This window comes from Myripristis murdjan, chromosome 23 (genome assembly GCF_902150065.1).
Source record: "Myripristis murdjan chromosome 23, fMyrMur1.1, whole genome shotgun sequence".
Taxonomy (NCBI): domain Eukaryota; kingdom Metazoa; phylum Chordata; class Actinopteri; order Holocentriformes; family Holocentridae; genus Myripristis; species Myripristis murdjan.
The window spans coordinates 9,046,141-9,061,434 of record NC_044002.1 but is presented as its reverse complement, the minus strand read 5'-3'; the positions used below and the strand labels follow the sequence as shown (position 1 = coordinate 9,061,434).

Genomic DNA, 15,294 nt, shown 5'->3' with positions numbered 1-15,294 from the left:
CAAACACACATACACACACTTACACACACACTCACACAGACATGCACACACATGCACCAACACTTCATCATCTCCCTCACCAATTACTGGCCTACATCTGCTAGAATGTAAAAAAACAAAAACTCCCAAACAGAACAGAAGAGGATAGACAGTATCTGGGCTCTATGTATATGTGTATAAGCCCAAACACACAAACAGAATATAAATAAATCAAAGCTATGCATACTGATGAGAATGTATATGCAAATTGTATGTAAACAATTGTTGAAAAATGCATCAAGCAATTTCTAAGTGCTTCCTCTACCATTGCCATTGGATGTGGGTGCGCCAAATGAATTCAGCAGCTCCAAATCCTCCATTTTGATGTCATACAGTGAAATAAGGAAAGGGACATTTTGAATAGCAGAATGTATTAACAACCCAAAATCCTCTGCCAAGTTGTAAATGACACATAAGAAAAAAAGAAGTAAGCAGCTACCGACAGCTTAATCTCCATCCCATGCTGTTCTTTTCCGCGTGGAAAGAATGTATTTTAATTGTTAAAATTAGCTGGATCAAAGGGAAACCATGAGGAGAGCTGGGACTAGCGGGTAGTGGAACTAATTGGCATATTATGGCTGTCCTGTGCTTTTGCCACCAATTTTTCTCACTCTCTTTTTTCCCTCCTTTCTGGCTCTCTCCTGCTGTCCTGTACGGATGCACAATGTCAGTCTTTCTACCTCACTCCTTCTGCTTTAGTTACGATGACACTGACGAGCTGAACTTGGTGCATCAAGTGGTGCACTGCAACACATTCCCATCTTCACGAGTCACTTAGTCTCATATTCGGTCTTCAGATCTTATATTTCTCAAAACAAATGGAAAATTCAGCCAGTGAGGCAAAATAAGACAGTCGGCTGTGCTAGTATCAAGAAAATGACAACTGAAAAGAAACTCACCCTACAGTCATTTTTTTTTTCACTTGATTTAATAAAAAAAATAAGCATTGATGACTCAAGTTCAGCTATACCTTTCATTTCCCTCTAAATTCCCCCTCAATAGCTTCAGAGTTACAAAAAATTATGTCACATATATATTCTGTATTTGCTGTTTGCAACACTTCATTGAATCTCTCTTATATTGAGTAATATCTTTCAAAGCCAAGATTACATTGTTTTATGTCTGCAGCATTACATCAAATAGAAAATATCTAGATGTCTTGTGGATCATTTTAAACACATTTCCCTGGAATTCAGAAGCACATATATGGTGTCTTTGGAAACCTTGGGATCTCCACTAGAATTTCAAATAAATATCTGTGGGTTTGAACAAATCTCAACCATGCAGCATGCATGTGTAATGACGAACACACCAATGTGACTGAATGGGTTGAAGAGGTTTGAAAAGACTTGGTCGTGAACGATGGATCATTTTTGCAGTGTGTAATTAAAAAAAGGTTATTAAGTGTACAGTGTCTTGCTTCTGCCATCTCCTCTCTGTGTCTGTTTCCTCAGGGGCAACAGCATGACACCAGTCACCCTGCTGCTGTCTCTTTACACACACACACACGCACAACACACACACAGTGCTAGGCAATTAGAATGCGCTTTTTGATGCATTTCATTTCAGAACATTAAGAGATACAGTGTGCGTGTGTGTGTGCGTGTGTGTGTGCGTGTGTGTGTGTGTGTGTGTGCGCACGCACTTTACACTATGTCTTATGCAACAGCAGCTACAGTAGAAGCCTCAACCTCAGCCTTAAGTTCAACTGTCGCTATGGTAACACAGAGCCGCTGCAGTAGTCACCCACACACACTTGCCAAAAAAAAAGAAAGGAAAAAAAAATCCACATGCACGTGTTTGCATACACACACACGCACACACGCATACAGAGACAGAGTTGGGCTCAAACAGCTGTTTCGGAGCCTGGGGGAGAAGATTATATTGTTATCCCTGAATGGATGAGGATTTGAATGCAACCCGACCATTACTGTTAAAACACACACACTCTGCCTCTGCCTTTCTCTTATGCTTGACTGCGCCATAGCCCCTATTTGCATTTAAATTATATTCATAGCGGGAGTATATACTGACAGGAAGTGTTGTGCTACCACACACTCCTTCGCACCTCTTCCCCCTCGCTCCATCCATTGCTCTTCCCCGCATTCATTTCAGATCCACTCTATTCAAATCAACTCAGAGAGCTCTCATGCTATAACCTTGATAAGGCAAAGCTCACAAGTTCAGTGTCAACAGCACTTAACGCACCGTGTCAAGTGAAAAAAATACGGATTGCATGATGCACAAAGGCTAAATTTAACTTTTTAAAGCAGTGTAGATATTACCCAGCGAGCATTTGGTGAACAGGGAGGTGCAGGAGGTGACTCAACTTTCATTTTGCCACTGTATTCACAGGCTTTCAGCACTTATCAACATCTGCTCCACATCAGAATGTTTGCTGGGTGCCTTCAGTATGGATAAAGATAATTATTATGGAAAAAAAAATAATGAAGGCACTGTATGTAGTGGGTGTAAAGGAACAGAGAATTAGCATGAAAACAGTACTGCTCTCAAAATTGAGCACACATTGCCTCAAGGTGTCATGATTTAAACATGTCTCTAAATTACTTTTAACTCCACCATCCAGGTCTCTCTCTCTCTCTCTGTTTCTCTGCAGACTGCAGTGTTAGCGGTGCCATACAGCAGCTACAGGGTCCAGTGTGGGTGACTTGCCCTCTAGTCATCATTTTATTCTAGTAATATCAAGTGATTTGCTCCTCTGTTAGCCTTCAATATCTGGCTGGGCCGCACTGTGTGTGTGCTTTTCTCTGCATGTGTGCATCTTTGTGTGCAAGTGTGTGCCGATCAATGCACTAATCCCGTTAACGGTCCCGTTAGCCCAAATTGAACAGGCTTGATTAACGGATTAGCCGCCACACATACGGTTAACGGAGCTGTGCTTTCCCAGGGCCACCGCCTCTCCTCTGCCTGGAAGACGCACTGTGTCACCAAGAAATACACTGCAAATGATGAGCTGAGCCATTGTGGTGTTCAAGGCAGATTTTTGTGGATGAGTGGGTAAAATCTGTGTAAGAAAAATAGAACCCACCTTGACACATCATTTTGCTTAGCATTTAAAGAGGTGAAAAAAACTGTCAAACAGATTAAGATAACTTGCTAATGCAGGTCAACTCAGGATCTTTCTTGAATCAAGTGTAATTTCCCGAAAGCAACAGAGTCTGCCTTTTTCGACTGTTTTTATGCTGACATTTTGAAACTGCAATCAGAGTCATCTCATCACCACTGACAAAATCTTAGTTGTTTTAAGCAAAATATTCTCTAAGGGAGATCGCAAGGTTTCCAAAGAACAAGTATAGCCTGCTAAATTATGTGGAAATATATAAAAAACAAGACATTTAGATATTTTCTATTTGAAATGAAGGTACTGCCATGAAAAATAGTGTCTTCTGTTTGCATAGAAAACACCACTGAAGCATTGTGAAGTGAAGCATTGAAATGAGCAGATAAAGATGTTCTTGACCGTGTCATGATTTAAATTTCTCTGAGAAAAGCACCACCCTTTCAACAGGAGGAGGGACACAAAATAACACTAAATTAGTGATTACAAATATTGTCACAGGATGTTACATTAACAAAGGAACTAGTGCAACAGTAGTGAAAATAACAAGCGATTGGGGACATTAACAATGACCTCTCTCATTCAGGACCTTGGGAAACAAAAGTGCTCTACTGTCTGTTCCCTACCAAAGAGGAGACTGGAAACTGGTCGCTTCACTGGAGCATGAAAACCAGAGGGGGAACCAACAGGCCAGCCACTGTCTGTGCTCAAACTAGCACACAGTTTTAATGACGGCGGAAACTCTCTCTTCCGTCTATCTGTTCATTCTTAATCCACATTGACTCACATAACTATCCCTTTCATCCCTATTATCTTCTTGTGTCGTCTCCTCTCCCTCATTCTTCCCAGCTCCCCTTTTTCTCTCTCCATCTCCATCGACCTCAAATTACCTCTTGTCGTCTGCTCACATGCGGGCTCGCCACTTCTGCCTCCTTTGCCCTTATTTCCCTCCCTCTCCTCTCGGGAAACAAGGCTGACAAAGAAAGACAGAGAGGAAGATAGGGAAAGGGAGCAGTGTGGTAGTTCCTTGGTCTAATGAATGACTAAGACTTGCACAGTGACACGTGAAAAAAAAACTGAGTGAGCCAAATTCTTCCTTCTACTGAGCTTTGGCAACCACATACAGTATGATGAATGCATCAAAGACCATTGGTTTATGTCTATTCCTTTCTCCAGGCTCAATATAACCAATATCCCCTGTAGACTGTGAGGTTGCGACCTCTGAGTTAGCAACAGACCTCTGCAGCCCTTCAGGCATCATCTCCTAATGAGGTGAATGGGGTTCAGCCCTCTGAAGAACACTGCATCGGCTCCTCCAGATCAAAGCAGCAATGGTGTAAGGTTACCTAAATTACTGGAAGTCAGAATACACTAGAGGCCAGCTGAATGGTAATATTGATCAGCAAATAGCCCGTGTCAGTCTCTGCACTCGTTTGAAAGTCAAGTCTGTGACAGACTGAGTCAAACAGAGTAGAACTAAGCGGATTTGGTCTCTGCTCTGTGCTAAATGTTAATGTAAAAATAAATGTTCCCAGTCAGGTCAGAGCTGCAGCGTTAAAAACTGCTGGCAAAGATGGGATGTGAGAGTAGAACGTACAAAAGTTCAAAGTAGATTCCATCTTGCGATGAATACACCTGATGAATATACAGAGAGAGAGGCACTGAGGTGTGATGCACAGTATGTATAGTACTCTGTGTGTGTGAAGGCGTAGGTGGACGAGCGGGACCCATCGCTGTTCTCAATGGATCCATTTTCAGCAACAATACCTAGGTCATTTGTCACCGTGAGTACTGGCGTTTTTCTAACCCTGAGTACTTCATCATAGCACCCACCCTCACACACACCCGGCACCCCCCACCCTCCATTCCTCTCCGTCTCTCCTCAGCCTCGTTCTCTCATCTCTCCTTCCCAACCAGGAGGATATCAGGCTCTTTACTGTATGTGTCATTTGGATTTGGAGCTTTTCAGCTGGAATGATGAGTATCGATTTGCCTACTCGCCATACATTACCCATACATTGCATGCACACACACACACACACACACACACACACATGCATGCACACACACACGTGCCCCACCCCCACCCACAGAATGCACATGCATGCAGACACACATGAACAAAGACACGTACATATGTGCATCAAATGTAAGACACACACACACACACACACTGTACAGACAGACACATGCACAAACACAAAGCACTATACAAATGCACACATGCACATACACAACCATGAGAATGTGAGTAAGATTAGCTTGGCTGACATTTGATTCATCACAGTTAAGTCCAGGCTTCAGCTTCATCTCTACGCTCTGTTTATAACCACAATCACTTCATAACACACACACACTCACTTGCACACACACTCACTGCGGGGGGAACACTGGAGGGAAACCAGAGACCACTGGTTGCCTAGCAACCGCAGAGTAGAGGGGAGTCACTGCTAAGGGTGATGTGCTGAAAATGATGTGTGATGGGGACCAATAGGGAGACTCGTTTCAGCAATGAGAGAACGAGCAGCCAATGAGAGTGGGGGATCTATAAACCCGCCTACATGGAGACAGATATATCTCCATTAATAGCAAGAGAACTGTAAATATAACTGGAAGCACAAACTGTGTGTGTGTGTGTGTGTGTGTGTGTGTGTGTGTGTGTGTGTGTGCAAACATTGCCAAATGCTGCAGGATTAAGGTTGAAACAGGATCTCTCACAGCTTGCCTTCTGCAGACGTACAAACACACACACTCTACCACACACAGAGGGGCTCCTGAACTGAATTCCCTATAAGATGTTGAGCAAAGGGAGGAAATGGTGTGTGATTTTTTCCTGGGTTAAGAAATACTTCAGAGCCCCAAGATGGAACCGATAGGATTTCCACACTGTACAGGAAAAGCAAGCTCTCCGAAAGCACCGGGCTATGTGTTTGTGTGTGTGTGTGTGTGTGTATGTGTGTGTATGAATGGGTATGAGTGTGGGTCTGCATCAAAGAGTGTATGCCCCCCTGGTCTTCAGTGAGAACATAAGTGTTGTTGGAATGCTGCACATGTACAGAGAGACGACTGAAGACTGAAAGGAAACTGGACGTGCATAAATGCATTTACATTTTAGGCTGGTCTTCTTACATTTATTTAGTTTTACACAATTTATCCAGAATGACTCTCAGTGGAAAAGAAAGGGGTTCAGTTGCAGCTTCACAAACATGACAAACATCCAGTAGCACGGAGGTCAAGGGATGAAAGCCACGGTGTCAAAACAATAGATGGAGCAAATCTAAAGCAAGCTGCCATGTCCTTCTGGCTTTGAGGATATTTGACTTGTCACTCGTGTGCACAGACACACGCACACATAGCCTGCAATCACTCTCTCTCTTTCCCTCAAACACAAACACCATGCCTTGTTGACATTCAACTTCTCACCACATTTACAAAGCAAGACTGAAAGCATTGGTTAAAATGCCACATGGAAATGAGATAGACTGTTGTGGTCGATGGTGACATCTGGCTGGCTCGGGCATGCCACGTTAAGCTTAGGGCAAAATCCCATTGAGGGAATTCTATGGCATTAAATCTCAGTCAGGTTACTTTACCTGCCAGTGGGGACAAAAGGTTAGGATCAAAACAAGATCAGCTGATTAAAGGTCTGTGAGAACAAACAAGCATCAACAAATCACTCCTGCTTTGGAATCCATGTTGGCTTTGTTGGAGCGATTGAAAATAAACCAACTGCTAATCTTAGGAATAATGGCTGGCTGTGAAAGTTGTTGAAAGTTGATTCAGCTTAGAAGACTTTTACTAACAAAATATATAGATACGAGATAAACTGCATAAACAGTACAATACAGTTCAATGGCATTTTTTTAATATCCTGGCTGATGACTTTCAGGTGGTGGAGTGTTTTAGATTGCAATCCTTCATTTGCGGTCAACAGCTCATCACTGACACATTGCATTACTGCACATGTCCATAAAATGCCCCTTGAAGCATCATCGGTCATGCTGGGGTTTGTCTGTCTGCCTAATGACAAATGCTGGTCACTGGAGGGGAATCTATCTCAATGGCTTGATGATTCGATTGGCCAGGGCGCTGGTGCGAACAAAAGGAAGGGTGGAGTATGATTGGTCGGCAGGCGTCTGAGGCAAACAGCATCAAACAGGATTTTCCCCTTGATCCTCCCTCTGTCTGTCTGTCTGTCCGTTCTGGTCCTGAACAGCTGTTACAGGGGAGGAAAAATCCTTCTCTCCCATTTGTTCTGTTGGGACTGGTCCCATTCTCCCCCTCTAGCCTATCATTCACTCTACTTTTAAAGCTCCTGATTTCCATGTTCCTTCGCCTTTTTTTTTATGTATAGGTAAATCATTCTCTTTCACATAAGTCATCCGCTTTAACATCCGAGGGCCAGGGGATTTTGAGTGGCAGTGGAACAGTTAAAGTCAAAATAATATGTAACAGTACTGTGTTCTATTCTCCTTGTGTGCTTTTGAAATGCAACGCTCTTCTTGACAGGAAGCAGATCTAGGAAAAATCCTGTGGGGGCATTTTGCACACTGATATCGGACATTTCAAAAAGACAGCAGCTTGGCTTTCCTCGTGTTTAATACCCGTTTACCATTTCAGTGTCGGCCATGCATAGTGACACTTCCTATATGCTACTGCACTGAACTCTTAAAAACTTGTGGCTTTACTACATGCCACTGTCTAGTTACTTTATTTTTTCCTCGGTCTTGTCCCAGATTTCACTTTCTCTCGCCATCTTCTATCAGTATGTTAGTTCATGTAAATTAGGATAGGACACAAATTAGGGCAGCAATTGGATTTGACTAAAGTAGCCTTTTTACTTCTGTTTCTGCTTCACTCAATTTCCTCTGTTAAAAAAGGAACTTGGAATAAAATGTGATCCTGTGTGTGGCCCTTTTGAGATTAAACTTGACCTTAGATTTAGACTTGATGATCTGACTGACTTGTGATTCCTGCACGAGTGCTGAATTCATCCCACTTCTGGATGTTGGCATGGGTGGAGGACAAATGAGAGGTCCAAGAAATCCAAAAAAACACCCACAGAACGCACATGTGCACAATCGAACACATGTCAAGTGCAGCCTACACTAACAGAGTGGTCTGTTATGCAATTGAGAAAGTGTGCTTAAATTGTCCACAAAGATGTTTAACCATTCAAACAGAGGATTGAGAAAGGCAGAGACAGAATGGAGATGGCATATGTCATCACTGGTTGTCTTGTGCTGTCACGCTGCGCGGAGAGTAACGAAGGTTTAAGGCTAACTTATTGTCCATGGTCTACAATGCGAGCTTCAGTGCTTCCAATACCAGGCTCAGTCACTCAGGTGACAGCAACAGTCATACGGATGTACAAACACATTTGTATCACCAACGCATGCATGGTGTGTGCTTGCAAATGTGCACACACAGTCCCACAGCCATTAAATTAGCGTAGTCAGCAGTGTGGACTGAGCACCATGGAAGCGCTTTGTATGTTTTAATCACCTCAGGGCACTGAACGCCTCGCACACCAGAGAGAGGAAGGATGCACTAGAAAATAGCAAGCGCAGAACAAAAGAATCAATAATCATGCAATACTCTTTCCCTCTCTTCCCTCATCCCTCTCTTCCTTACAAAAGCACCCCCCTCCCCATCCAGACCTCCTGCTCCCCTCTCCTCATCACTCCTTCCCTGTCCCATTTCCCGGCAGGCTTACCTCTCCTCTCCTCAGGAAGGGGCTTATTCCAAATGAAGGCTTGTTGAAGAGTAGTCTTCAGTTCCTCTCCACCTCTCTCTCTCCCTCTCTCTCCCTTATCTTTTCCCTGACACACTCCCTCCTCCTCCCCTGCCTTCTTTTCTCCTCCTGTCTCCCTCTCTTTCGCTCAGTGGTGGCTCTTAGACGAGTAGCTCCAAATCCACCTTGGTAGCAGAAGAAGAAGAAGTGTGTCTTCCTTAACCTCTCTCTTCTCTTTAGCCACGCTCTCTCCCCGCCTCACTTCTCCTTACCACCAGCTTGGTCTCTCTCTCTCTCTCTCTCCCTCTCCCTCTCTCTCTGCAGAGATTTCCAGCGCTCAACAACTCCTCCTCTTCTTTCAGCTTGCGGCAGCCAGACTACATCTCCTACATGTCTCTGCCTGAGCACTCTCTCTCTCTCTCCCTCCCCCTTCTCTCTTTCTCCACACACACACACACACACACACACTCATACACACACATGCACACTCTATCGCTCCCTTCTCTTTCTCTCTCTCTCTCTCTACCCAGTTTACACCCCCTTCTCTCCATCTCATCACTATGGAGACGCTGGGCCCTTACAGAGACAAGCTTGCATTTGCTCACAAAAAAAGTGTGAGTTTATGTGTCACAAGTTGAAAGACATTAAAAAATGAGATTCAATCAGCACTATATAGCAGTCTCTGTCCTTCTCTATAGCTTTCATGTAAAGCATTTTCTATTCACTTACAGGATGGTACAGACAAGTTTAGACAGAGTTGAGAGGAAATGGCTCAGACTATTTGATCCAACTCACTGTTTTGTAATGTTACCTGTGTTTCAAGTTATTATGAATTCTTAATGTTTTCGCAGGTACTCTGATGAAATCTCATCAACAAGCAGATTGCGTAATTTCCAGGAAGCTAAAGCCATAATACACAGAATATTATCCTTATTTGGATGGAACCATGCTTAAAATCTAAATTTCACACTTAAATGTTCTTTGGCTAAACTATCCACTGACTACAACATGCAACTGGGCAATGTGTGTGTTTTTAACCTTTTATTCACCCAGGATGAATAAATGTTTTTTGGCCAATGCCCTGCTACATAGTCGCACAGTTCCACACATTCACACCTGGGAGTACAACCAGTACAACCACATTCTTCACTGGTGGCATATTGGTGGTGCTTATGTAAACTGTAAATGTCAATATGCTTAAATGGACTGCATGTATTTATATTAAGCATGTGTGCATGTGCACACATGTGAGTATGCACTGACACGCATGTGACGGTGCGTGTCATGTAGATGAAACCCAAGCCACCAAACTTGATGTCATACTAACTATTCCTGTCTTTGCGATCCTGTGGGATCAAGTCCAAGGTCAATTGGAGGAACTATACATTTAGATTAAGAAACTATACATTTGGGGGTAACTCTGAGGGAATTTACAAATGCACCTATATTCTTGATTTAAAATGTATCTATGCATATCATTAACCACTGATATGAGGAAAAATGTGGGGTGAACTATTCAGTACATCCACAATGGTAACTGTGCATTAGAGAGTACATATGAGGCAAACAACTGAATGAATTTGAGTGAAAATTATGGGGAAATTAATCAATCCATCCCTGCTGTTACCCAAAGACTTGAAGGAAACTATTAAATCCTACATTTTACAGTTCAGGCATTTAGTTGACATGATTATGCAGAGTGATGGTGAGTTGATTAATTTCAAATGACCAGACCGCAGCCTTTGATAACATTATATTCACACAAAGGAATTGCAGTCTTTAATCAACTTTTAGTGAAAACAGAAGCAAAGCTAGTCAAAATGCATGTTAACCATGAACTAATGTGAAAAATTGTGATTGCATTCAAGTGGTACACCACAGACTGAAGACAAAACTTAAGGGGAGACGATGAAATCCATCCCTGCTGTTATCCATCGAGTCATGCGAGCGGGGATGTCGATTCTGAGGAAGCAGACCGGTGGCTGCAGCAGCAGCAGTGCTAGCGAGCCACAGGTTCAGAGTACACTCTGGGGTCACACACATTCTCTCTCGACACCTCCCACGCTATCTCCAGCACGGCGAGCCAAATAAGGCTGGAGGAGAGCGATATCTGCCGTCAGGGACACTCAAGTACACCGCAGTCCTGAGGCAAATCCGCCTACGCGAAAATTAACACAAACTACTACTCACTCACTTCTCACATGTTAGTGGATCTGTCTTCGCACAAACTGAACGCACATCCACACAGTGCAAACCAAGTGTGTCATGTTCCTGTGCTCACTGTTTCACACGATACGAGACGTATCTTAACATGTGTGAAGACACGCCGTGGTGTGAAAACTCAGGAGTATGTGATCACATAACACACATACATGCACTTGCTCTGTGTGTGTGTGTGTGTGTGTGTGTGGGCACCACTGTATGTCATATAGGGTTTAAACCTGCAGTGGATAACGATGGCAGGAACCATCTGGTCTTGTGATGTGAGACAATCTGTCCATTTGGAAAGGTGACAAAGAAGGTGATAAGCACAGGAACATGCACAAGCTCACACACACACACACACACACACACACACACACACACACACATCTGAGTGTTTAAAATGATAACAGGAGAGGTAATATACATGTACACTATGTGCTTGCATACACACACACACACATACACACACAAGTACACATACAAAAAAGAACACTTCAACTCTTTTAATACCAAATGCACATATTTCTAGTCTCTATGGTAACTAGTAGCCGTCATGGCAACAGAGTACAAGTGGTAGAAGAAAGGCTGAACTATCATTATTGCCCTCAATTTACTTTCGATCCCTCTAACAGGCGCGTGCGCGCACGCGCACACAGGCACACACACACACACACACACACGGCCACACAGAACCAGTCCTTTTGGAGTGTTGAGGGCATATTCCAAAAAAAGCTGCATGAGTGTGTGTGAGTGTGCATGTCTATGTGTGTATTCTCCTTGAGATGGCATGCTGTAATAAGAGTGGGGAATGCAGAGACAAGTCAGGCCCTGTACTGCAGGTGAATCACACCCATAGGTGCATGTGTGTGTCTACACACACCCACATGTACACATGACAAACATACACTTACACGTCTTCACATGCAAGGAACAAACATTAAGCAAAGCAATTCTCACATACCAAGTCCATTCACAAATGCAAATGATTCACATGGCTGCACCCATGAAGAAAAACAGGCACAAGAGCAGACGTCAAAAACTCATCAGAGGAAAGACGAGAAAATGGTGAGAGAGAGACAGACAGACAGACAGACAGACAGAGAGAGCTTCAATCAAATGCTTCTCATTTGCAGCATAACATACACATAACCGTGCATACACAAGTCACACACATACACGGAACGATGCCTGCTTTTCCTGTGATACAAGGGTCCACTTATCTAGAAAACATCAAGAGAATTGTTCCTTGAGGACCAGAAACTATCTGCACTCCACTATTGTGAACGTGGCTTTCCAGTCGAAATCCATTTCTAATTGCTTCGCTCTGGGCTGTTAGAGGACTCACTTGAAATGAGAGCAATTTGCTGCCTTGACGCAGTTGTTTGGTACTTTCCTTGCCTGAAGACAGGGGCCCTGAATGATTTGAGGGACAGCAGCGCCACCCTGTGGATTGCTGTGGTATGCTCCTGCAGCTGACTGCACTGCAGGAGGAGAAATGCTGCATATATTAAGGTTTCCAATCATCCATAACACCACTGGTAGCTCAAACTAAATACGTTGCATTATAAAGGATTCACGTTAATCATCTGCAAACCTGCTAATAACCAATATTGAGAATCCTTTAGAAACTTTAATTAATTTGAAACTTTTTTAGCATCATTATAGACATGATTTATCTTTAATCTTTTACTGTATTCTTTAATATTTCATTGTATTTTTTCTAAATCACATTGCATATTCATTTAAATTCATTACCAGGTTTTTACTCAGTGGTGGCCGACTTACAGCGGTACTCTTTGCTGCTGCAATGACCCAATTTCCTCTAAGAGATCAATCAGAGTTTATCCTAAGTCCTTGGGTTTAAAAATTACCACACTCCCACAGACTGGATGTTCTATATTTTAGAGATACTGAAAAATTTAGGAATTGTTTTTTTTTTTTTTTTCTGCCACAGTAATACAGACTGTAGCATTTTAGGATGAAGTCTTCATACTTTCAGACCAAACTTGATCAAATCTTTTGAAACTCTTCTTGGCGTGGAACACAGCAGACTCTGCCTGCAGCATTGACACCACCTGATGTATAAATAAACAGCTTGCCTTCTCTCTTGCTATTGATAATGAATGATAACAGCAACGCTAACACAAAGGAGAGTGAAATGGCAAGAGCCTGTGTGAAGCTTTTCAGAGTCAAAGAGCTAATCTAGATTCAGTTAGACCAGCAATTCTCACTGACTGGGTCAAACCCCAAAGTTGGGTCAAGGGAAAATTAAAATAAAATTATTACTAGAGACAGCTGACGAATTTTGCCAGGATATTAATAGGACGCTGACACAGTAGCTATGCTGTCTTGCCATTATTACAGTCTTAAGTACCTGTCATAGCCCACTAAATTAGTCTGGGTACAGGGGAAATTAAGGGCAAGAAGCAGCTGAAAAGACAGCTTCCCAGAAGACAAGGCTTAAAAACTGCTGGCCTTTCACATGTACAGTGGATATAGAGGATTTGTCAGACTGAAGATGTAAAAGATCATTTCATTTATCTCTGCAAACTGTTGTACAATATGAAAAACAAGTAACCTTCATGAAACCCTAACTGATCTAAGGAGAATCACCATAGTTAATGTTAGGTGAAAATTAGCTGTGGGAATACACTGGAATGTCATTACTCCAACACAACTGATGTGCAACCCCCAGTTACTTTTTTAGTTTTCCCTCTTCAACTCCACTGGTCCCATCGGTGGGTTTGTCATTACAAATCCATGCCATACAGCCAAGCTTAGATCAGACGTACAGAATTTTGTTTATGTTCTAGTGGAGATCCCAAACATGCCAAATATGTCCTGTTGAATTATAGGGAAATGTGAATAAAATAATATCGCTTTTGTTTTGTTTTTTACTTTGAAGATACTTAATGGGAAATTTAAGAGAAAACCACAATTCAAGAGGTTAAAATATTGTCAGAAATGAGCAGCCTCTGGTTTTTATCGTGACATAAAGTCTTCTGCTATCCACTGTACAGTAGATGTAATGTGTTTTTTATCCAAATGTCACATTATTACAGCAGCACAACCAACTGCATATGCATACTGCATAATATATTTTTTTTAGCAATGGTGACCGCAGAGGGCAACGCTACCTAACCCTGGCAACACTGACGCTGTGTCATATTCCACTCTGTCAGCTCAAGAACCCCACGTCCCTGTGTCCGATCTGATGGTCCAAGTTCACTTTAGATGTTACAAGTGACACTGTGGCAACTCTCATGACCCTAAACAGATTTGTGAGCAGTTCAGACAAAGTATTCTCTTACTGTGTTGTGTTGCAGACAGACCTGCTGCACTGGAGAATCTGCAGTACAGTGTGTGTGTGTGTGTGTGTGTGTGGACTGGCAGCTTTAAAAGGTGTGTTGAGAAATGTTCTTCTATTCCCAGAACAGCAGGCCTGCACATGTGTGCCATATCAAAGGGACACACACATCTAGACCCCTACACACAGGCATACATCTTGTATCCTTCTATTTTAAAACCCTCCCAACAATGCTTGCCGCCCCTCCCTTGTCTCCCTGGACACCGCAGCATCTGTTGCCCGTAGCGATTATCTGGTGATTACATGGAAAGCAGCGGCTAAATTCTATTCTTACAATCTCCTCTCTGTCTCTCTCCCTCTATCCCTCCATCTCTCCCTCTCTCCCTCTCCTCTTAGTTCTGTCTGGCTTGTTCTTTTTTCTCCATGCTGCTCCTTCCTATTCTCGACACACCTCTCCCCTCTACCCCCCACCCTCCTTCCTTCTCTTTCTCTCTGGATTCATTGGCCACACACTCCTTCCTGCCAGGTACAGCAGTGACCTCCCCATCACCCCAGAGACTAGTCCAGTGACAGCGCACTGCTGCAGTGGTATGCACTCATTAGAGGACAGTCTGTACAGCAGGTACACACATCTCACACACACACACACACACACACACACACACACACACACACACACACATGCCCACATGTCCACACACACACACACACACACACACACACACACACACACACACACACACTCGATCGATATAAGTGGACAACACATTTTAAATCGACTCTTGTGCAGCCTCTAGTGGCTTCACGCTGCATTACAGTTTTTTCTTTCCCACATATAAGTGAGCTGTCAAACCAGTGTACTGACAGAAGCCTTCATGCATTCATCCACACACACACACAGACCCCAAGGAGAGTATCATGTATGTTCAT

General features: G+C 43.0%; 1 protein-coding gene across 9 annotated transcripts in view; it reads right to left on the bottom strand.

Annotated features, from left to right (window-relative positions):
- The window catches only part of anks1b (ankyrin repeat and sterile alpha motif domain containing 1B), a 235,720-nt gene that overhangs the window by 29,237 nt on the left and 191,189 nt on the right, over positions 1-15,294 (bottom strand). The window contains exon 1 of one of the 9 annotated variants that reach the window (XM_030045590.1): positions 8,835-9,213. The exons of the other annotated variants lie outside the window; for them this stretch is intronic. The gene's annotated coding sequence lies outside the window, so the exon portion shown is untranslated. Of the gene's footprint in view, positions 1-8,834; positions 9,214-15,294 lie in introns of those variants that run through there. 9 annotated transcript variants of the gene reach the window in all.